This window comes from Globicephala melas, chromosome 14 (assembly GCF_963455315.2).
Source record: "Globicephala melas chromosome 14, mGloMel1.2, whole genome shotgun sequence".
Lineage (NCBI taxonomy): Eukaryota > Metazoa > Chordata > Mammalia > Artiodactyla > Delphinidae > Globicephala > Globicephala melas.
Genome location: NC_083327.1, coordinates 19,603,797 through 19,628,490, shown reverse-complemented (window position 1 = coordinate 19,628,490; position 24,694 = coordinate 19,603,797).

Sequence of the window (24,694 nt, the reverse complement as noted above, 5' to 3'; positions counted from 1 at the left end):
ATTTTGTTTTTGATTTTTTTTTTCCTCCTGAGTGTATGCTTAGTTGTTGAGTATATATATTTGGGACCATTAAAAACTTTTTTGATGTAATATAACCTAACATTGTGCTGGTAAAAAACAAAACAAAACAAAAAAAACCCAGATAACACAACTTGCTACCCTTCTTTTTATTTCTAACACTTTTCTCCAACAGGCGTCAATAACAGAGATGCATAAACTGAATCTAGGTTATTGTTAAGGAATTATTTTAGACATAAATATGGAATCTCCTGGTGGTATGGTCATTTTAACAATATTAATTCTACCAACCCACAGACATGGTATATCTTTCCATCTGTTTGTGTCATCTTCAATTTCTTTCATCGGTGTCTTATAGGTTTCTGAATACAGGTCTTTTACCTGCTTAGGTAGGTTTATTCCTAGGTATTTTATACTTTTTGATGTGATGGTAAATGGGATTGTTTCCTTAATTTCTCTTTCTGATAGTTTGTTAGTGTATAGAAATGGAACAGATTTCTATATATTAATTTTGTATCCTACAACTTTAGAAAATTCATTGATGAGCTCTAGTAGTTTTCTGGTGGCGTCTTTAGAATTTTCTATGTAGAGTATTATGTCATTTGCAAGCAGTGACAATTTTACTTCATCCTTTCCAATTCTGATTCCTTTTATTTCTTTTACTTGCCTAATTGTTGTGGCTAGGATTTCCAATACTATGTTGAATAAAAGTGGCGAGAGTGGGTATCCTTGTCTTATTCGTGATCTTAGAGGAAATGCTTTCAGCTTTCACCACTGAGTATAACGCTAGCTGTGGGTTTGTCATATATGGCCTTTATTATGTTGAAATATGTTCCCTCTATGCCCACTTTCTGGAGAGTTTTTATCACAAATCAATGTTGAATTCTGTCAGAAGCTTTTTCTGCATCTACTGAGATGATCACATAGTTTTTATTCTTCAATTTGTTAATGTGGTGTATCACATTGATTGCTTTGTGAATACTGAAAGATCCTTGCATCCCTGGGATAAATTCCACTTGATCATGTTGTAGGATCCTTTTAGTGTACTGTTGCATTCAGTTTGCCAGTATTTTGTTGAGGATTTTTGCACCTACGTTCATCAGTGATATTGGCTTGTAACTTTTGGGGGGGGCATGTAATTTTTTGTGTGTGATACCTTTGTCTGATTTTGGTATCTGGGTGGGTGATGCTGGCCTCATAGAATGAATTGGAAGGTGCTCCTTTCTCTGCAGTGTTTTGCAGGAGTTGCAAAAGGATAGGTGTTAACTCTAAATGTTTGGTAGAATTCACCTGTGAACCATCTAGTCTTGGACTTTGTTTATTGCGAGTTTTTAAATTACTGATTCAATTTCATTACTTGTAATTGGTCTGTTCATATTTTCTATTTCTTCCTGGTTCAGTCTTGGGAGATTGTACCTTTTTAAGAATTTGTCCATTTCTTCTAGGTTGTCTAGAAGACAACATACAGTTGTCGGTAGTAGTCTCATATAATCCTTTGTATTTCTGTGGTTTTGATTGTAACTGCTTTTTTATCTCTGATTTTATTGATTTGGGCCCTCTCCCATTTTTTATTGAAGAGTCCGGCTAAAGGTTTATCAAATTTGTTTATCTTTTCAAAGAACCAGCTTTTAGTTTCATTGATATTCTCTATTTTTTTTTTTTTTAGTCTCTATTCATTTCTTTCTGCTCTGACCTTTATGATTTCTTTCCTTCTACTAAATTTGGGTTTTGTTTGTTCTTCTTTCTCTAGTTCTTTTAGGTGAAAGGTTATGTTCTATAATTGAGATTCTTCTTGTTTCCTGAGGTAAGCTTGTTATCACTGTAAACGTCCCTTTTAGAACTACTTTTACTACATCCCATAGGTTTTAGATTATCCTGTTCTTTTATTTGTCTCTAGATATTTTTTTATTTCCTCTTTGATTTCTTCAGTCATCCATTGGTTGTTTAGTAACATATTGTTTAGCCTTCACGTGCTTGTGTTTTTTGCAGTTTTTTTCTTGTAGTTTATTTCTAGTCTCATAGCATTGTGGTCAGAAAAGATGTTTGATATGATTTCGATTTTCTTAAATTTACCAACACTTGTTTTCTTGGTCTGTGATCTATCCTGGAGAATTTTCCATGTGCATTTGAACGGGATGTGTATTTGGCTGCTTTTGGATAGTGCTCTATGTCAATTAAGTCCATTTGGTCTAATGTATCATTTAAGCTAGTGTTTCCTTATTGATTTTTTGTCTGAATAATCTGTCCATTGATGTAAGTGAGGTGTTAAAGTTCCCCACTATTTTTGTGTTACTATTGATTTCTCCTTTTATGTACATTAATATTACTCATATATATTTAGGGTCTCCTATGTTGGATGCATAAATATTTACAATTGTTATATCTTCTTGGATTGATCCCTTCATCATTATGTAGTGTACTACTTTGTCTCTTGCCTTTATTTTAAAGTCGATTTTGTTTGATATAAGTATTGCTACTCTGGCTTTCTTTTGATTTCCATTTGCATGGAATACTTTTTTCCATCCCCTCACTTTCATTCTATGTGTGTCTTTAGATCTGAAGAGAGTCTCTTGTAGGCAACATATATATAGGTCTTCTTTTTGCACCCAGTCAGTCACTCTGTATCTTTTGATTGGAACATATGTTCTGTTTACACGTAAGGTAATTACTGATATATATGTTCTTATTGCCATTTTGTTAATTGTTTGGGGGTTGCTTTAGTAGTTCCCTTTTTTTTTCTTTTCCTTTGTTCTCTTGTGATTTGATGATTATCTTTAGTGTTGAGTTTGGATTCCTTTTTCTTTTTGTATTTTTTTTTAACATCTTTATTGGAGTATAATTGCTTTACAACAGTGTGTTAGTTTCTGCTTTATAACAAAGTGAATCAGCTATACATATACATATGTCCCCATATCTCCTCCCTCTTGCGTCTCCCTCCCATCCTCCCTACCCCACCCCGCTAGGTGGTCACAAAGCACTGAGCTGATCTCCCTGTGCTATGCGGCTGCTCCCACTAGCTATTTTACATTTGGTAGTATATATAAGTCCATGCCAGTCTCTCACTTCGTCCCAGCTTACCCTTCCCCCTCCCCATGTCCTCAAGTCCATTCTCTACATCTGCATCTTTATTCTTGTCCTTCCCCTAGGTTCTTCATAACCATTTTTTTTTTAGATTACATATATATATGTGTTAGCATATGGTATTTGTTTTTCTCTTTCTGACTTACTTCACTCTGTATGACAGACTCTAGGTCCATCCACCTCACTACAAATAACTCAATTTCATTTCTTTTTATGGCTGAGTAATAGTCCATTGTATATATGTACCACACCTTCTTTATCCATTCATCTGTCAGTGAACACTTAGGTTGCTTCCATATCCTGGCTATTGTAAATAGAGCTGCAGTGAACATTGTGGTACATGACTCTTTCTGAATTATGGTTTTCTCAGGGTATATGCCCAGTAGTGGGATTGCTAGGTCATATGTTAGTTCTATTTTTAGTTTTTTAAGGAACCTCCATACTGTTCTCCATAGTGGCTGTATATTCCCACCAACAGTCCATTTTCTCCACACCTTCCCCAGAATTTACTGTTTGTAGATTTTTTGGTGAGAGCCATTCTGACCGTTGTGAGGTGATACCTCATTGTGGTTTTGATTTGCATTTCTCTAAAGATTAGTGATGTTGAGCATCCTTTCATGTGTTTGTTGGCAATCTGCACATCTTCTTTGGAGAAATGTCTGTTTAGATCTTCTGCCCATTTTTGGATTGGGTTGTTTGTTTTTTTGATATTGAGCTGCATGAGCTGCTTGTATATTTTGGAGATTAATCCTCTGTCAGTTGCTTCGTTTGCAAATATCTTCTCCCATTTTTGTGTGTATTATAGAGTTTTGGTTTATTGTTGCATGAGGTTTTTATAGATATAGATAGAGAAGATATGATATATATGATATATATGATTGATATATGATTGATATATGAAGATATGATATATGATTGTTTTAAGTTGCTGATCTCCAAATTTCTAATGCATTTTTAAAACCCTGCATTTGTACTCTCCTCCCTTCATGATTACTGTTTGTTTGGTTTTTTAAATTAATTTATTTATTTATTTATCTTTGTCTGGGTTGGATCCTTATTGCTGCACACAGGCTTTCTCTAGTTGCAGCGAGCGGGGGCTACTCTTCGTTGTGGTGCGCGGGCTTCTCATTGCGATGGTTTCTCTTATTGCAGAGCATGGGCTCTAGGCGCACAGGTTTCAATATTGTGGCATGCAGGCTCAGTAGTTGTGGCTTGCGGGCTCTAGAGCACAGGCTCAGTAGTTGTGGTGCACAGGCCTTGTTGTTCCGTGGCATGTGGGATCTTCCCAGATCAGGGCTCGAACCCGTGTCCCCTGCATTGGCAGGCAGATTCTTAACCACTGTGCCACCAGGGAAGTCCCATGATTACTGTTTTTGATGTCGTATTTTACATCTGTTTCAGGTATCTATGAACGGCTTATTGTGGATATGATTTTACTTCTTTTGCCTTTTAACCTCCCTACTAGCTTTGTGCGTAGATGATTTACTGCCTTTACTGTATGTTTGCCTTTACCAGTGAACTTTTTCATTTCATAATTTTTTTTAATTGAAGTATAGTTGATTTACAATGTTGTGTTAGTTTTATTTCACAATTTTCTTGTTTCTAGTTATGGCCTTTTCTTTTTGCCTAGAGAAGTTCCTTTAACCTTTGTGGTAAAGCTGGTTTGGTGGTGCTGAATTCTTTTAGCTTTTGCTTGTCTGTAAAGCTTTTGATCTCTTTTTCAAATGTGAATGAGAGCCTTGCTGGGTAGAGTATCTTTGGTTGCAGTATTTTCTCTCTCATCACTTTAAATATATCATGCCACTCCCTTCTGGCCTGCAGGGTTTCTGCTGAAAAATCAGCTGAAGCCTTATGGGAGTTTCCTTGTATATTATTTGTTGCTTTTCCTTTGCCACTTTTAATTTTCTCTCTTTATCTTTAATTTTGTCATTTTAATTACAGTGTTGCACTTTGGGTTCACCCTGTATGGGACTCTCTGTGTTTCCTGGATTAGGCTGACTGTTTCCTTTCCCAGCTTAGGGAATTTTTCAATTTAGTTATATTTCTCACTTACCTTGGAGAAGTAGCCTTCTGTAGGAGACATCCTATGCATACTAGCAGCTCACTCCCCTCTCATCACCCAAGCTATATGCTCTAGGGGCTCCTGTTATGAGGGCTGCATGGATCCTCTGTTGTGGCAGGCTGAGTATGTGGCTGATGTGGTAGGCTTGGTTGGCCCCTATCCAGTTGGTTGCAAGGTCCTGCCTTGTGCTGAAGCTCCTGGTTACTAGTTTTGGGGGCTGGGTTATGAGGCAGGCCCCCTGCAGAACGCCCAGGGGCCTTGGGGATAGTGCTGGCTTACTGATGAGCAAAGTCAGGTCCAAAAGACTCCAGGGCTGTTGCCCACCCACTAGTGGGTGAAGCCAGGTCCTGGGGTTAGTATCAGACTACTGGCAGGCAGAGCTGGGTCCTGGAGTCTGGCTGTAGGGCTCAGGGATCCCAGAGCTGGTTTCAGATTGCTGGGGGGGTGGTTCCTGACACAGTTGGGTACAGGGTCTGAGGTGTCCCAAAGGTTGTGTTAGCCTGCTAATGGGCAGGGCCAGGTCAGCTGTAGGCAGGCCGGGTCCACAGGCTGCAGGATCGTAGGTCTCTTGCATCTTGTGTCTGCCCCCTGGTGGGTGAGGCTGCTCTAGATGCTACTGCAGCCTTCCTGGAGGACAGGACCAGTGCCTGCTCACCGGTGGGTGGAGCAGCCTTATGGCCCTCTGATGGGCAGGGCCATGTCTAGAGGTGTGTCTAGAGGCAGCTATAAGCTCAGGAAGTCTTTAAGCAGGCTATTTGCTGATGGGTGGAGCTGTCTACCCAGACAGTTAGTTGTTTGGCCTAAGGCATCCCAGCACTGGAGCCTACAGGTCTTGGCACTAATGAGCTGGAGGGAGGATCCCACAATGGCGTCCACCCAAACCAGTACCCCATGTGGTAAAAGGAGCTCCCAAGTATGACTGACACCAGTGTCCCCAGGGCGAGCCACAGCCACCCCCACCCTCCACTTCTCCAGGAGGCTCTCCAAGACCAAAAGGTAGGTCTGGCCCAGGCTCCTATCAAATCACTGCTTTTGCCCTGGGTCCCAGTACATGTGAGATTTTGCACGCTCCATTTAAGTGTGAAGTCTCTACTTCCCCCAGTCCTTTGGGACTCCCAAAATTAAGCCCCGCTGGCCTTCAAATACACATGCCCTGGGGGCTTGTCTTCCCAGTTCAGGACCCCCAGGCTGGGGAGTCTGATGAGGGGCTAAGAGCTTTCACTCCTGTGAGAGAACCTCTGCAATATAACTATTCTCCATTGTGTGGATCGCCCACCCAGGAATATGGGGCTTGATTACATCACAAGCCTGCCCCTCCTACTTGTCATACTGTGATGTCTTTCATTGATGGTTGTTCTGCAAATAGTTGGGATTTTGGTGTGCTCATGAGAGGAGGTGAGCTCAAGTCTTTCCACTGTGTCATCTTAGCCAAACTCCCTCAATACATTCTTTAAAATACAGTACACCTGTTGCCCAAAAAACAAAAACACAACAAAGAGTAGATGTTTAATGATGTTGATTTCTTGTGTGATGATTGGAAACCTCATTTCAATAATTTAATAATAAAATGATAATTACATTTCAAAATAATGAAGATCTTGGAAAGACTCATTAAAAAAATGAAATATTTTTAGCATAGCAAGTATGCATATTTTTATATTCTATGTGTGAACATCATTTTATGATATTAACATATCAAGAATCTCTGTATTTTCATAAACAGAATCACCAATCCCAGTTCTGCCAGATAATAAACAGTTTACTGAATTTAAAATTCCAATTTGTAGGACTAACTTTTATTTCAGTGATAATTGCTCTCAAATCAATGACTGCAACATCACTGCTTTAAAGAATGGGGCATGAGTGCCCTCTTGTGATAGAATAAGCATTTAAATGAATTTGTAAATATCTTTCAGTTGCATATGAAGTAATTTGAACTGAGTCATTTCACAAACACAAAATGCCCTCTATTGCTAGACCAATTTGTACCAGTGCTTTTAAGTGTGGAAATAACAAATACCTGAAGAACTTGATTAATGTTAATAGACAATATGAATAAGTCACGTAAAAATGCTATTCCTTCAAGTATTTTGGTAGCTCCAATAAAAGTCAAATATGACAGAGGCTCTTTCAACTGATCATCACTTAACTGTCTCGCAAATGCTCTCCATTCCTGCTTAGCAGCTAGACGTGCTCCCAGAACATGAGGAAGTCTCAGGACCTTCCAGGTAGGCTCTTGTATGCTTCACCTCTCTAGCTCCCAACGGGTGGAGTGTCCACTTTCCAAGGGTCAGTTGTTTGATCCTAAACCTACTTATATCAATTGTATTTGTACTCAAATTATGTAAATAAATTAAATAATATGGAAAATAATTTATTAAAAGAAAAGAACATGTTTTTAGATAAAATAAAACTAAGTTGGATACTTTGAAATGACTTCAGAAAATGTAATCAGGGAAAAACTTTCTGAGATTGTACATGGGTAAGAAAACTTAAAAAATCAAGAATAGAAGTCATAAAAATCTAAAAGAATTATAAATACAGTAGCATCAAAACATCAGCAGGCTACTTAAAAAATAATTTTTAATAAAAGCCTTAGCCTAAAATCAAAAGGCTGGTAAAAATACTCCTTTTCATATTTTATACTAAAATATTTTAGGTACATATGATCTTTTTGAATGATTCTCTACTTTAATTGACTCTTCTGATTCAATGAGTCTGAAGGGTACTTTTTCCCCCATCTGCTCACACTTTATATATATTTAGTTAAAAACTTGTATGGGATGTGGATCTGGCCAGATTCTAAAATGAAATGGGGTCTGTGTGACCTGAAATACAGGAAATCTGTCCCTGGTTAAAAATTAAACCATAATTTGGGACTTCTCTGGTGGCGCATTGGTTAAGAATCCAACTGCCAATGCAGGGGACATAGGTTCAAGCCCTGATCCAGGAAGATCCCACATGCCACAGAGCAACTAAGCCTGTGCACACCAACTACTGAGCCTGCACTCTAAAGCCCGTGAGCCATCTTTTTGGACCCACCTCCTAGAGAAATGGCAATAAAAAGGAAAATAAACAAATGGGACCTAATGAAACTTAAAAGCTTTTGCACAGCAAAGGAAACCATAAACAAGATGAAAAGACAACCTCAGAATGGGAGAAAATACTCGCAAATGAAGCAACTGACAAAGGATTAATCTCCAAAATTTACAAGCAGCTCATGCAGCTCAATACAAAAAAAAAAACAACCCAATCCAAAAATGGGCAGAAGACCTAAATACACATTTCTCCAAAGAAAATGTACAGATTGCCAATAAACACATGAAAGGATGCTCAACATCACTAATCTTTAGAGAAATGCAAATCAAAACCACAATGAGGTATATCACCTCACAACAATCAGAATGGCCATCATCAAAAAATCTACAAACAATAAATGCTAGAGAGGGTGTGGAGAAAAGGGAACCCTCTTGCACCATTGGTGGGAATGTAAATTGATACAGCCATTATGGAGAACAGCACAGAGGTTCCTTAAAAAACTAAAAATAGAACTACCATATGACCCAGCAATCCCACTACTGGGCATATACCCTGAGAAAACCATAATTCAAAAAGAGTCATGTACCAAAATGTTCATTGCAGCTCTATTTACAATAGCCCAGAGATGGAAACAACCTAAGTGTCCATTGACAGATGAATGGATAAAGAAGGTGTGGCACATATATACAATGGACTATTAGCCATAAAAAGAAACGAAATTGAGTTATTTTTAGTGAGGTGGATGGACCTAGAGTCTGTCATACAGAGGAAGTAAGAAAGAGCAAAACAAATACCATATGCTAACACATACATATATGGAATCTAAAAAAAAAAAGAAGGTTATAAAGGACCTAGGGGCAGGACAGGAATAAAGACGCAGATGTAGAGAATGGACTTGAGGACACGGGGAGGGGGAAGGGTAAGCTGGGACGAAGTGAGAGAGTGGCATGGACTTTTATATATACTACCAAATGTAAAATTGATAGCCAGTGCAAAGCAGCCGCATAGCACAGGGAGATCAGATCAGTGCTTTGTGACCACCTAGAGGGGTGGGGTAGGGAGGATGGGAGGGAGACTCAACAGGGAGGAGATATGGGGATATATGTATATGTATAGCTGATTCACTTTGTTATAAAGCAGAAACTAACACACCGTTGTAAAGCAATTATACTCCAATAAAGATGTTAAAAAATTTAAAAATTAAAGAAGACTTGAAAAAAAATGAAGCCTGTGGGCCACAACTACTGAGTCTGTGTGTCACAAGTACTGAAGCCCGTGCACCTAGAGCCCGTGCTCCGCAACAAGAGAAGCCACGGCAATGAGAAGCCTGTGCACCACAACGAAGAGTAGCCCCTTCTCACTGCAACTAGAGAAAGCCTGCATGTAGCAACAAAGACCCAACGCAGCCAAAAATAAATTAATTAATTAACTAAAAACAAATCAAACCATAACATTTGGCAGTGACATCTGGGAATATTTGTGCAAACTTTTGACCCCAAAATTACACTGCTTTTACGTTGCTAACATCAATGTTTTGTATAAAAAGTTTATGTACATGACAATTGTCTGGAATCTTCACCAAAGTAGGGCATTCCACACTCATTTTAAATAAAGCTAAATGACATTATCTAAGTCGGAGCATAGTTTTTCATGGTGACATGACCAACTACAGCAACAGATCAGAGGGCTTCCACCTCATTTTTTAAATAATTTTTTAATTACCCAGGAAATTGTGAATATAACTAGCTCAAATCAATGTAAATGGCCAATGTTTTACTGAATTACATTTACTTTAAAAATTTTAAGCACCTACTATGCATTCCTTCTGTTTTTTCCTTGAACTTTTTACAGCAATCTCAGAAACTGTCACACTGATTGGCAGATTTTGATATATAATTGTCTTATTTTGGATTCCATGATAGAATGTAATTGTGAAAGTACCAGAATACATGTATTCACACATTATGTACTCAATAATTACTTAGCGTTTACTATGTGCCAGGTTCTGTTCTTAGCCAAATGGAAAATAAAACATAAAAATTCCTGGCCTTGTAGAGCTTACATTTGGTAGGGAAGAATATAAAAACCAAGAAACACAAAACTTAGTGTGTTAGGAGGCGATATGTGCTTTAGATAAAAACAGAGGAGAGAGAGACAGGTGGGGAGTGTTGGGCCAGGGCTGCAATTCTAAATAGGCTGGCCTAGAAATGCAAATAGAAACCACAATGGGAGATCACCTGTCAGAATGCCTATCATCAAAAAGAACACAAATAACACTGCTATATTTAAAATAGGTAACCAACAAGGACCTACTGAAGAGCACAGGGAATTCTGCTCAATATTCTGTAATAACCTAAATGGGAAAAGAATTTGAAAAAGAATAGATGTATGTATATGTATGACTGAATCACTTTGCTGTATACCTGAAACTAACACAACATTGTAAATCAACTATAGTCCCAGACAATGATGTAAATTCCCAGTTCAAGGGCAGGAGAAGATGATATGAGATGTCTCAGCTCAAACAGTGAGGCAGGAAAAAAGGAACAAAATCCTCCTTCCTCTGCCTTTTGTTGTATTCAGACCCTCAATGGATTGGATAATGCTCACCCACTTTAAGGAGGACAACCGACTTTACTGAGTCTACCAATTCAAATACTAATTTCAGCTGGAAAAAGAAATTCTGACATATGTCACAACATGGATGACACTTGAGGACATTATACTGAGTTAAATAAGCCAGTCACAAAAGGACAAATATTGTATAATTCCACTTATATGAGGTAGCTAGAGTACTCAAATTCACAGAGAAAGAAAGTAGATTGCTAGTTGCCAGGGCCCAGGGGGAGTGGGAACAGGGAGTTACTGTTTAATGAGTATGAAGTTTCAATTTTGCAAGATGAAAAAGAGCTCTGGAGATGGATGGTGATGATGGTTACTCAACAGTATGAATGTATTTCATGCCACTTGACCATACCTTTAAAAATGGTAAAGATGGTAAATTTTACATTATGGATATTTTACTACAATAAAAAAGGTTTTAACGAAGGAAAAAAAACACAAAACTATAGTCCAATATGAAATAAAATTTAATAAAATAAAAATTTTTTAAAGGAGTAAATCCTGAGTTCTCATCACAAAATAAAATGATTTTTTTCCTATTTCTTTAATTTTGTATCTATATGAGATGATGGATGTTCACTAAACTTGTGATAATCATTTCATAATATATGTGAGTCAAATCTTTATGCTGTACACTTTACACTTATACAGTGCTGTATGTCAATTATGTCTCAATAAAACTGGAAGAAGAAAAGAATACATAACAAATGTTGGCGAGGATGTGGAGAAAAGGGAACTCTGTACACCGCTGTTGGAAATGTAAGGTGGTACCGCTACTATGGAAAACAGTATGGAGGTTCATCAAAAAACAAAAAACAGAACTACCATACGATCCAGCAGTTCCACTCCTGGGTGTATATTTGAAGAAAACAAGAACACTAATTTGAAAAAATGCATGAACCCCAATGTTCATAGCAGTACTATTTATAATAGCAAAGATATGGAAGCAACCTAAGTGTTCATTAACAGATAAATGGATAAAGAAGGTGTGAAATATACATATATTTGTACACACACACACACACACACACACACACACACACACACTGGAATACTACTCAGCCATAAAAAAAGAACGAAATTTTGTCATTTGCAACAACGTGTGTTGATCTGGACAGTATTATGCTTAGTGAAATAAATCAGACAGAGAAAGAAACACTATGTTTCACTGATATGTGGAAACTAAAAAATACAACAAACTAGTGAATATAACAGAAAAGAATCTGACTCACAGATATAGAGAACAAACTTGTGGTTACCAGTGGGGCGAGGGGATGGGGGAGGGGCAAGGTAGGGGTAGGGGATTAAGAGACACAAACTACTATGTATAAAATAAATAAGCTACAAGGATATATTGTACAGCACAGGGAATATTCCCAATACTGTAAAATAAGTATAAATGTAGTATAATCTTTAAAAATTGTGAATCACCATGTTTGTACCTGAAACATATATTATAAATCCACTATACCTCAATTTTTTTTAAGTTTTTAATAAGATATAGTTGAAATTTTGATAGTATATAATAAGAGTCTAATAAATCCTATTTCTTTTCAGAAATAAATTATTTATTAATCACAACAATTGCTTTACTTTTAGCAAATTATACTTTCTAGTTTTAAATACTGAAAATCTTAGATTGCCAATTAGGAATAATTTACCAGGATCAATTTTTTTCTCTCCGTATTTTGGAATTTAGTTTTAAAATTCAATAAATAAATAAATAAGTAGGCTGGCCTGGGAAAGCCACACTGGGAAGGTGACGTTTAGGTCAGGACCAGTAGGAGGTGAGGGAATGAGCCAGGAAGAAACTGGAGGAACAGCAAACCATGCCAGGAGGGGCACAGCCTTGACAAGGCCTAGTCATAAAGCAGTTTCACTTATAAGCAGAGTAACAATATAATCTATGTCCAAAGCAGGACATATGTATTAGGCAGCCTGCGACATGAGTTCCAGCAGCAATAAAACTACGGGTATCTGAAATGTAGTAATGCTCTCTTCTATATTTCTTTTTATTAAAAAAAAAATACCTATCTACTACCCTAGAATTAGGAAGACAATGTGTTTTTTCATGAAGTATGACAGCATGATGGTGAAAAGTGCCCTGGATTCCATACATGAAACTCCAGCTACAATTTCTGCTCAGCCCAAGGCACTCTACTAGTGGTAACAACAAGCTACCTAACGAACATGAAAATGGAGAAATACAGGAGTCCAAGTTAAGATATTTGTCCATTTTCCGCTAAGACAGGTTTTTAAAGAAATGAGAACCTACAGTTTTGTCAAGTTCAGATTCATTTAGTGAAAAAATGAATAATCCTTGAACCTCATTCCCTGAAGTTCTGCCTGGGAAGTTTTCTGTCCAGGATACTAATCCTTTGCATAGGTACATGTTTACCAAGGCACAGATGTTAAAGTCACAACTTTAGAAAAATGGAGAAAACACATGACAAACTCTTTAAAAATATAGTAAGTTCTTGTCAAGAGAGCAGGAACCAGCCAGACCTTTGAGAAACACTGCTGTAGGTGTGGGAAGGCAGCTCAACCACTGTTTTGTTACATAACATCAGATAAACTGCCTTTTCTGCATCTATTTTCCCATTTTTTAAATATGGAAATAATAATATATGCTTTACCCACTGCACAATATTAATGTTAGATAACATATGTTAAAAGGCTTTGACTAATATAAAGTACTATACATTGTCAACATCATTAATCATTTATTGATTATCTACTATAATTAAAGCAATATGATATATGTTTATTGGGGACTGAGAGCCAGGATACCAAAAAAAAAGAAAGCAAAACCTGGATAACATCTGCCCTACGCATGGAATACAATTAGAATTGTATGAATAATGTATGTGCTTTATAGAAATGCATGCAAATACTCACACTCTCTTAAATAAAGCCAAGCACTTAGTAAAGATTACAACTGGAATAAATTATTAGACAGTGCTGAGGTTTTGGAGATTATCTAATGATGATGCAAAAGTTTGCCAGGAATAGTCACTGAAAGGAATTGAGAGTTTTGTGATAGAAGGTGAGTTAGTACATAATGGGAGAAACAAAGAATAATGGGAAAAAAATAAGAAAAATTACTTTACAGTTTCACTAGAGATAGAACCAAAACAAGAATTGAAATAATGAGGATTTTGTCATTTGAAGGGGAGAAATTTGGTCTTGGCCACATTTACTTTACCTTGACAGAGTGGCTGCAAGACTATAATCAGGGTCCCAGGTCATGTTAGATCATTGAATTGGAAGAGCAAGCTCAGATTTAGGTTGTAAAAGTGTTAATCTAATAAAAATTTCTCCTGGTGTACCTGGGTAAAAAAAAATGGAGTGAGATTAAAATAATTGTTTTAGCTGTAACTTCCTAACAATGAATAATAAGGTCAGTAGGTAAAGTATTACAAAGACTTCTCTTTCCTTCCATCCATTTTATAAACACCAAGCCTCTGCTCTTCTCTTGGGGCTGAAAGAATTTGGTTAGACATAGCTCCCCACTGTCCCTTCTGCCCACCTTCCTTCTGGACTCCGTCCCATCTGGCCATGCTCTTTCCTTCCAGATGTCTGTTTTAGCTTTTGGCCCATAATTTCTTTTGGACTGCACATATTATCCCTTGCTTTTCAAAATCAGCTGCCAGCTGTAAAAGAAAAATTGTTCCAAACCTGGTCTGGGGCAGAACTTTTTACTTGATGTAACATCCAGCCTCTTTCTGGGAAGAAATGAGCATTCCTGATAAAATGCTTAAGCAATTTTCAGATAAACTTTAATAGAATTAAGATTTGTTCTAGGAAAGTCAAGTTGGGTAACAGCTGATATGAATCCAACCAGGAAGTTATTGGTGATGAACACAGTTTCTATAGAGACTTAAAGCAGAAACCAAATTACACTGGGTTGAGGAATAAAGGAGAAGTAAAGAATTGTAGACTGTGAATGTAGGTGACTGTTTCAAGAAGCTTGGCTGGGAAAAGCAAGGGAAAATGAGGTGGCAGCTTGTTTTGAAGGACAATGGACGTGATTATGTTTATGTGTGGAAGGAAGGGAGGAAAAGAAACCTAGGAAAGGAAACTAGATGTTGGCTTTTTGTTCCTGAATAAAAACTTTTGCCTCTTGTTACAAATAAGATAATGTGCTCTGATTTGGTTTCGCTTATTTAGAATAGGTAAGTACTAGGAATCTAGAGCTGGAGTAAAGCTTATTTTTAGAACCTGGCATTAGAGAGGCAGCACAATATAGGGTAGGGTCTCCTCAATTCGCCTGCCCACTAAACTCACATGAGGATCTTAATAAAAGTAAAGATTCCAGGGACCTGTGCCAGACCCACTGAACCAGAACATCTAAGAAGAAAGGCCTGGAAATCTGCAGTTTTCACAAGTATCTTATGAGCAAGCAAGGCTGAAAGAAAAATGGTGTAAAGCACACACTGGAAATCAGAAAACACCTGGGTTCAAATCCTTCTTCATCACTATTTGGGCTTGTACGAATTATTCTACCTCCCTCAGTGGTTGTGTCATGGACAAAATGAAGTAATACACGTAAAGTGCCTGGTACACACAAATGTTCAACCTATATTTGGTACCTTTATTCTTAAAAATAAGACTTGTTTTAGGAAACTCCACTCCCCAAACCCAGCTGACTGCCAGTGAAAAGTCTAGTAACCTCTAGTGAACCAGATTTTGTTAAAATAAATCTAGTCTGAGGATTACATAATCATTCTCTTTTCCTATCAAATGGTCCTAATGGGAGTGAATCTTTGAATCAGCCTGCAAGGGACCTTTTGCCCTTGCAGCAAGATTGTAATAAAACATCGACATTACTCCTAACTAAATTTTTTAATAAGATCACAACAATTTGAGTCTGCTGAATTTATCACAACAATTTGAGTCTGCTGAATTTTTCCAACCCCTGGACTGTGTTTACTTCCTGGCACTAATGTTTTTACTTTAGCACCATTCCATATATTCTGATACTGCCATAAAATGGTCTCCCACAGCTAACCCAGCTGGAAAGACAGAACTGTACAGGCTTTTATTAGAGGAGAGGCGTGAATTTGAGGAGGGCTACATTGTCCTCTCAGGGATAGGAATTCAAGACTAGGAACTTTGACTCACAAGGATGTTACAGCAAAGCAATAGTCATAAAATATCCAGTAGTCCAGATGCTGGAAACTGGTATAAACCAGAGAGAGAGAATTGTAGATAGGATCTTTCTAAACAGCTAGAATATCATATCAAACAGACATCAGGGATTGAGTAAAGCCCTAAACAGAGAACAAAGTGTAGGATACAAACGTTGGAATAAAAGATTAGAGCTGAGCAAGTAGAGTTAATTGGATCAATGGATATCTTTGGCCTGAGGCCACCTTGTTGAATTTAAAGGAGACTCACCCCAGGGAGTAATGCTGGGCCTGATAAAGAAGCTTAAAGCTGGAGAGTGTTTTTGAATATCAGTAATTGACCTGGATTTGGGCTTTGATTTTCCTGCTTCTCCTTTTGTTTATTTATGTAGTTGAAATATCTGCATTCTTTTATTTTCACTTAATAAGGAGGGATTAATTTGGTCACTTTACCAGACTCAGCTTCACTTTGAACAGGCTTTGATCTAATGGGCTCAGCTTTGGATTAAAGTTACAGCAGCGGGATGAGGCATATTGCAGCAGCAATCAGGGACCAAAATGGCAGTGTGGCAGAGGGGCAAAACTAAAAAAGCAGAAGGACAGTAAATGTGAAGCATCTTGGGAAAGGAGATGGAAACAAAGGCCTAAAAAGACTAGGTTACTCCAGTGTAGCCATCCGAGAAAGCAGAGAGGGAAGCTAGTGAGTTAGGTGAGGGAGATGGTGGGTCAGTGAGATGCGGTAGAAGAAAGATCCAAACAAACAGGTACCAAAAGAGGTCTCCAATAACCCAAGTACTGGAATCACTGAAAAAAATACTTTGAACAAGGACTCCTTCCCTCTACCCAGAATGCTTTTCTCTGAGATATCCACAGGACTTACTCTCTTATACAGACTTGATCAAAACGTGTCCTTTATAGCAAAGTCTTCTCTGTTCATCCTATCTAAAATGCCAACACCTTCACACACACACACACACACACACACACACACACCCATCTCCTTCTCCAGCTGTCTTGTTTTTTCTGGGTTTTTGGTATTACTACGGATATACGTTTACTTCTTAAAGTTTCAATTCACTAGGAAGATATAACAATTCTGTATTTGCACGTACTTAATAACATGGCCTCAAATATATAAAGCAAAATTTACAGAACTATAAGTAGAAATGGATAACTCAAAAATTATTTCATTAACTGATAGAACAAGCAGATGAAAATTCATTAAGAGCAAGATTTTAACAATGCATTACAAATTTGATCTAATGATCTTATCTAGATGACTACACCCAGCATCTGCAGAACATATTCTTCTCCAGTGCCCATGGAACACTCACCAAGGTCAAACATACACTGGGCCACAAGCAAATCTCAACAAACTTCAAAGGATAGCAATCATAAAGTATGTTTTCTGACCATAATGCAATATCAAAAATATATCTAAGAAGTCCCTGTATCCAGAAATAGAGACATAGATGTAGAGAACAAATGTATGGACACCAAGGGGGAAAGTGGTGGGGAGGGGGGTGGTGGTGGGATGAACTGGGAGATTGGGATTGACATGTATACACTAATACGTATAAAGTAGATAACTAATAAGAACCTGCTGTATAAAAAAATAAATAAAATAAAATTTAAAAATTAAAAAATAAAAAGAATTCCCTGTATGTATAGAAACTAAAAACACACTTCTAAATAACCTGTGGGATCTGTTGTAATTATTTGTTCTTTCTGTTCTTTCTTGTTTATCACACCAGAGGTCTGTCTATACTCTTCAAAAAATCAACCTTGACTTTTGTTTATTTGTTTTTATGGAAGTATAGTTGACTTACAATATTAAATATCCATATAAAATATTAGGTATATTCCCTGTGCTGTACATTACATCCTTGTATCTTATTTATTTTATACCTCTTAATCCCTTCACCAAATCCTCTTTCCCCTCTTTCTGACCCTCTCCCCACTGGTAACCACTAGCTTGTTCTCTGTATCTGTGACTCTGTTTCTGTTTTATTATAGTGACTTTTAAGTTCCACATATAAGTGATAACATACAGTATTTGTCTTTCTCTGTCTGACTTATTTAACTAAGCATAATACCTTCCAGAACCACCCAAGTTGTTGCAAATGGCAAAATTTCATTATTTGTATGACTGAGTAATAAATACACCATTGTGGTATATACACCACATCTTCCTGATCCGTTCATCTGTAGATGGTTACTTAGGTTGCTTCCATATCTTGGCTATCTTAAATAATGTCACTATGAACATTGGGATAAATGTATCTTTTGGAATTACCATTTTTGTCTTTCCTGGAAAAATAAGTGGAATTGCTGGGTTAATTAATTAATTAACTGCTGACAGTTTTTTGTTTTTTGTTTTTTTGGCCATGCCACATGGAACTTCCCCAGCCAGGAATTGGACCCAGGCCACAGCAGTGAGAGCCTGGAATCCTAACCACTAGGTCACAGGGAACTCCCTGGTAGTTCTATTTTTAATTTTTTGAGGAAACTCCATACTGTTTTCCACAGTGACTGCACCAGTTTACATCCCCACCAACAGTGTACTAGGGTACCCTTTTCTCCATATCCATGCCAACATTTGTTACTTGTAGACTTTTTGATGATAGCTATTCTGATAGGTGTGAGGTGATATCTCATTGTGGTTTTGATTTGCATTTCTCTGATGATTAGTGATGTTGAGCATCTTTTTATGTGCCTATCAGTATGTATTTTTGGGAAAAATACCTAGTCAGGTCCTCTGCCCAATTTTTAATTGATTTTTTTAAAATATATTGAGTTGTATGAGTTCTTTATATATTTTGTGTATTAATCCCTTATCAGACTTATCATTTGCAAATATCTTCTCCCATTCAGTAGGTTGCCTTTTCATTTTGTTGATGGTTTCCTTCATTGTGCATAAGCCTTTAAGTTTGATTAGGTCACATTTGTTTATTTTTGCTCACTTCTCTTGCCTGAAGAATCAGATCCAAAAAAATATTGCTAAGACCTATGTCAAAGAGTGTATTGCCTGTGTTTCTTCTAGATATTTTATGGTTTCCGGGCTTACATTTAGGTCTTTAATCCATTTTGAGTTTATTTTTGTATATAGTATGAGAAAATATTATAATTTTATTCTTTTACATGTAGCTGTTCAGTTTTCCCAATACCAGTTATTGAAGAGACTGTATTTTTCCCCATTGTATATTCTTGTTTCCTTTGTGATACTAATTGACTATATGTGCATGGGTTTATTTCTGGGCTCTCTATTCTGTTCATTTATCTTTGTGTTTTTGTGCCAGTACCATAATGTTTTGTTTGGTTTTTTTTTTAATATTTATGTATATAGATGCATCAGGTCTTAGTTGCATTTTAGTTGTGGCATGCAGGATCTTGTTCCCTGACCAGGGATCAAACCCAGGCCCCCTGCATTGGGACCTTGGATTCTTAGCCACTGGACCACCAGGGAAGGCCCCACCATAATGTTTTCATTACTGTAACTTTGTAGTATAGTCTGAAGTCAGTTCTTTTTGCCAAGATTGATCTGGCTATTAGGGGTCTTTTGTGATTCCATATAAATTTAGGGTTATTTTTTCTAGTCTTGTGAAAAATATCATGGGTATTTTGATAAGGATTGCATTAAATCTGTAGATTGCTTTGGGTAGCAAGAACAGTTTAACAATATTAATTCTTCCTATCCATGAGCATAGAATCTCTTTCCATTTATTTGTACTGTCTTCAATTTCCTTCATCAATGTCATAGTTTTCAAAGTATATGTCTTTTACCTCCTTGTTAAACTTATTCCTAGGTATTTTATTCTTTTTGAGATGATTGTAAATGAGATTGTTTTCTTGATTTCTCTTTTTGATAGTTCATTATGAGTGTACAGAAATGCAACAGATTTCTGAATATTAATCTTGTATCCTGCAAATTTACTGAATTCACTTGTTAGTTCTAATAGTTTTTTGGTGGCTTCTTTAGGTTTTTCTATATATATAGTATCATGCCATCTGCAAATGGTGAGAATTATATTTCTTCCCTTCTAATCTGGATGAGTTTTACTTCTTCTTCTTGACTGATTGCTGTGGTGAAGACTTCCAATACCATGTTAAGTAGAAATGGCAAGAGTTGGCTTCCTTGTCACATTCTTGATCTTAGAGGAAAAACTTTCAGTTTTTCACCACTGAGTACGATGTTAGCCACGGGTTTGTCATATACACCTTTATTATGTTGAGGTATGTTCCCTCTATACCCACTTGTTGTAAGAGTTTCTATCATGAATGGATGTTGAATTTTTTCAAATACTTTTCTTCCAGCCCTCCTGTAAGCCCTACTGATTTTCAAATCCACTAAGGGGGCTCGTCTTCACAGTGCTGGACCCCAGAGCTCCAGTGCCTAATATGGGGCTTGAACCCCTTGCTCCTTAGAGAGGATCCCTGAGCCTGTGATAATCCCCTCCTCTTCTGGGTCACCCACTAGAGGTGTGGGTCCTGACTAGATCACTTCTTCTCTCGTCCTACCAGACTCCATGTGGTTCTTCCTTTACAGCCGTGGTTGTAGAAGAGCCATTCTGCTGGTCTTCATGTCGTTCTCAGAGAGAGTTGCTCTATATGTAGCTGTAGTTTCATTGTGTTTGGGTGGGGGAGGTGAGCTCAGGGCCTTCCTACTCTGCTATCTTGACCCCGGTCCCTGTCTTGTTTTTCTTCTTAGTTATTATCGGTGTCTGACACATCATATATTTTACTTATTTATTGCACTTAGTCTTACCCACTAAAATGTGAACTCCATGACAGAGATCTTTGTCAGTTTGTTCTTTGTTGTATCCCCTACACCTAGAACAGCACTGGGCACATACTGTTACTTAACACTTAACAAATGCTTCTTACAATAAATATTGAAGAGTTTGTTAGCAAATCATGAAGATAACTTGTTAAAAATAATTAGAAGTACCAGAACATAATTTATGCATCCTGTTGTGGGGAGGTGGAAGGGAAAGATAGTACTGAGAAAATAATTTAATAAAGAGTATCATGAACCTTAGAATAGAAAAGGGATCTTGGAAAAAATCTAGTTGGAAACTATCCTTGTTATGGACTGATTGTTTGTTCCCCACCCCCAAGAATTCATATTTAACCTCCAATGTGATGGTATTAGGAGGTGGGGCCTTTGGGAGGTACTTAAGTTTAGAGGTTATTAAGGTAGAGTGCACATGATGGGATCAGTGCCCCTATAAGAAAGGAAAGGACAACAGAGTTTCCTCTCTCTGTAATGTGAGGACACACAAAGCAGGCAGCCACCTACAAGCCAGGAAGAGAGCCCTCATCAGGAAGTGAATCCGCCAGCCCCTTGATCTTGGACTTCCCAGCCTCTAGAACTGTGAGAATTAAATGTCTTTCGTTTAAGCTGCCCAGGCTGTGGTATTTTGTTCTAGCAGCCCAAGCTGAGTAACACAATCCTAATGAACTTTAATAGAATATTGGTTAAATAAATTATGGTATAGCCATATGACTGAATACTATGCAACTATTAAATAAAGAATGAGTAAGCTATTTGATATTATAGAAAGATCTCAAGATACACCATATTAAAAGAAAAAATCAACATGAAAACAGTATAGATGAGTACTGCCCTTTGTATAAAAAGGAGCAAAACCAAGAATATGTCTTTGTATATGCTTATATAAACATAAAGAAATGTTTGAGGATACATAAAAGGGAAGAAAGTAGGGTAGGAACTAGACAGATGGTGGACAAGCATGAAGAAACACTGCACTTCACAATATTTTACATTTTTATTTTTGAACTATGTGAACAAATTGCCTTTTCAAAAGAATAAGTTAAAAAATGTAAATCCCTGACCTCCCTCTGGAACTCAAGACTGCCTGCCCAACATCTCCCCTGAAGTGTCTCATAGGCTTCTCAAATAGGACATGTCCAAAATGGAAAATCTGATTTTCCCCCTCAAACCTGCTCCTCTCCCACTCTTCCCTAACGCAGTACAACACACCAGCCACGCTCTTACTCAAGTTCCAAATCTGAGACCTACTCTTAATTTCTCTTTTTTCTACCCTAGTGAATTTGTGAACAAGTCCCATTGTTTCTGCCATCATGACAGAGCCCTAATATGCCCACTTCTTACTGTTTCTACCATTATTACTCCAGTCCCAGCCACTGTCACCTCTAACCTGGACCTCTGCGATAGCCTCGGAGGTGTTACTCAAAGTAAGACCCACAGACAAGAATTGCTTGTTTCTAGCCCACAACAACATAAGAACCTTGCACTAAAATGAAATACAACTACTTCGCTAAGCATAATATTGAGTTCAACTAACAATTTTTTTCATAGCAAGACTTTCTTACTTTTTTTGGGGGGGGGGGTACGCGGGCCTCTCACTGCTGTGGTCTCTCCCGTTGCGGAGCACAGGCTCCGGACGCGCAGGCTCAGCAGCGGCCATGGCTCACGGGCCCAGCCGCTCCACGGCACGTGGGATCCTCCCAGACCGGAGCACAAACCCTCATCCCCTGCATCGGCAGGCGGACTCTCAACCACTGCGCCACCAGGGAAACCCCAGCAAGACTTTCTTGATAAAAGAAGGGATACATTGATTTGTGCTCTGGAGGAAGCTCTGTATTTCTTTGCAGAGCAGCCCTTCACTATTGCTGCTGTCACTGCTTCCACTCTTGCCCACTTAAACATATACCCATTCTTTGCACAGTACCCCAAAATTATTTTTAAAACATCAATCACATCATGTTGCCCCCAGCTTATAACCCTCCAGAGCCTTCCCATGGCAACTAGAATAAAATCTAAGCCCCCTGGGGCTTCCCTGGTGGTGCAGTGGTTGGGAGTCCGCCTGCCAATGCAGGGGATGCGGGTTCGTGCCCCAGTCCAGGAGGATCCCGCGTGCCGCAGGGCGGCTGGGCCCATGAGCCATGGCCGCTGGGCCTGCGCGTCCAGAGCCTGTGCTCCACGGCGGGAGAGGCCACAACAGTGAGAGGCCCACGTACCACAAAAAAAAAAAAAAAAAATCTAAGCCCCTTACCAAATTCTAAATGGACTTACCTGACCTGGCCCATCTCTCCTTCATTACACTCCAGTCAAGTTCTTTCCCATCTCTGGGCCTTTGGGCCTTCTGTCTGGACTTATACGCTCCTATATCTTCTTGTGGCTGATAGAGTGTCATTATTTAGGTCTTAGCTCAGATGAATGGTGATATGGTGAAGGTTATAAGTGACCTTATCCCCCCCAGCTTTTTATTTATTTTTGCTTTTAGGAAATTTTAAATGAAATATATGACGCTCTTCCTGAAGTTGGACAGAATCTTATGCTATAGATTATTGTGTGTTATGAGCTGAATTGTGTCTCCCAAAAAACTGTACAGTGAAGGCTTAACCCCTAGTACCTCCAAATGTTAACGTACTTGAGATAGGATCTTTTTTTTTTTTTTTTGCGGTACGCGGGCCTCTCACTGTTGTGGCCTCTCCCGCTGCGGAGCACAGGCTCCGAACGCGCAGGCCCATAGGCCACGTCCCACGGGCCCAGCCGCTCCGCAGCACGCAGGATCTTCCCGGACCAGGGCACGAACCCGCGTCGCCTGCATCGGCAGGCGGACTCTCAACCACTGCGCCACCAGGGAAGCCCGAGATAGGATCTTTCAAGAGATAAATTAAAATGAGGCTAACAGGGTGGGCCCTAATCCAATATGCTTGGCCTTGGTCCTTATAAGAAGAGGAGATTAAGACACAGACACACAGAGGGGGAAGAACATGTGAAGACAACCAGCTACAAGCAAGGAGAGGCCTCAGAAGAAACCAAGCCTGCCAGCACTTGATCTCAGATTTCTAGCCTCCAAAATTGTGAGAAAATTAATTTCTGTTGTTTAAACCACCTAGTCTCTGGTACTTTGTTATGACAACCATTGCAAACTAATACCTTGTGTATTAACTAACATCTCCCCTGATTTGCTTTGAGTATTGCATCCTAATTTTTCCTTCTTTCCCTCTGATATATTATTTATTTTATTTTTATTTTCTCTGTGTGTTTATGTAGCCACCTCAAATCCTTTCTGGAATCTGTTGGTCCCCTGAGGTATGTCTGATAAAAAAGTGGGATTAAGATTAATTTGCCAGTTCTTGATAAATCCTCCTGGTTGATTGGACTCAACACATCTTCTTATTGCCTGACTGGATTCTGCATTCCTTTTATATTTTCTTTGTGTGGCATCAACTCTATAGCTATTTAATTGACAGGCTAGGAGAGACAGATATGAACAGATATGAACAGGTAATTGCTATCCAACAACAAAGGGCAATCTTAGAGATATGCACCTGGCACTGTGGTAGCAGGAACCAAGGCGTGTTCTACTCCATTTGAGTAGGAGACCACTAAACTGAATCTTGAAGGATGAGCAGGTAGTCCAAGCAGAAGCAGTAGCATGTATTGTACAGAAGCATGAAGCACAGATTGTATGAGATACATGAACTAGTTTAACCACAGTATAAAGTATACCTGGGGAAATGTGGAGAAGTGAGCCCGGCCAAATGAGCAAATACCCACAAGGCAGGGTTATATACTTCATACCAAGGAGTTTGAATTTTTCTGATAAGTAATTGGGAGTCACTGATGAGTTTTAAGAAGCAAAGTATCATGATTAGAGTTTCATTTTAGAGATTGCCTCTGGCAGCATCACAGAGGGTGAATGCAAAGCAGATAGATGAGTAAAAAGAACTACAGAAAAAAAATTGA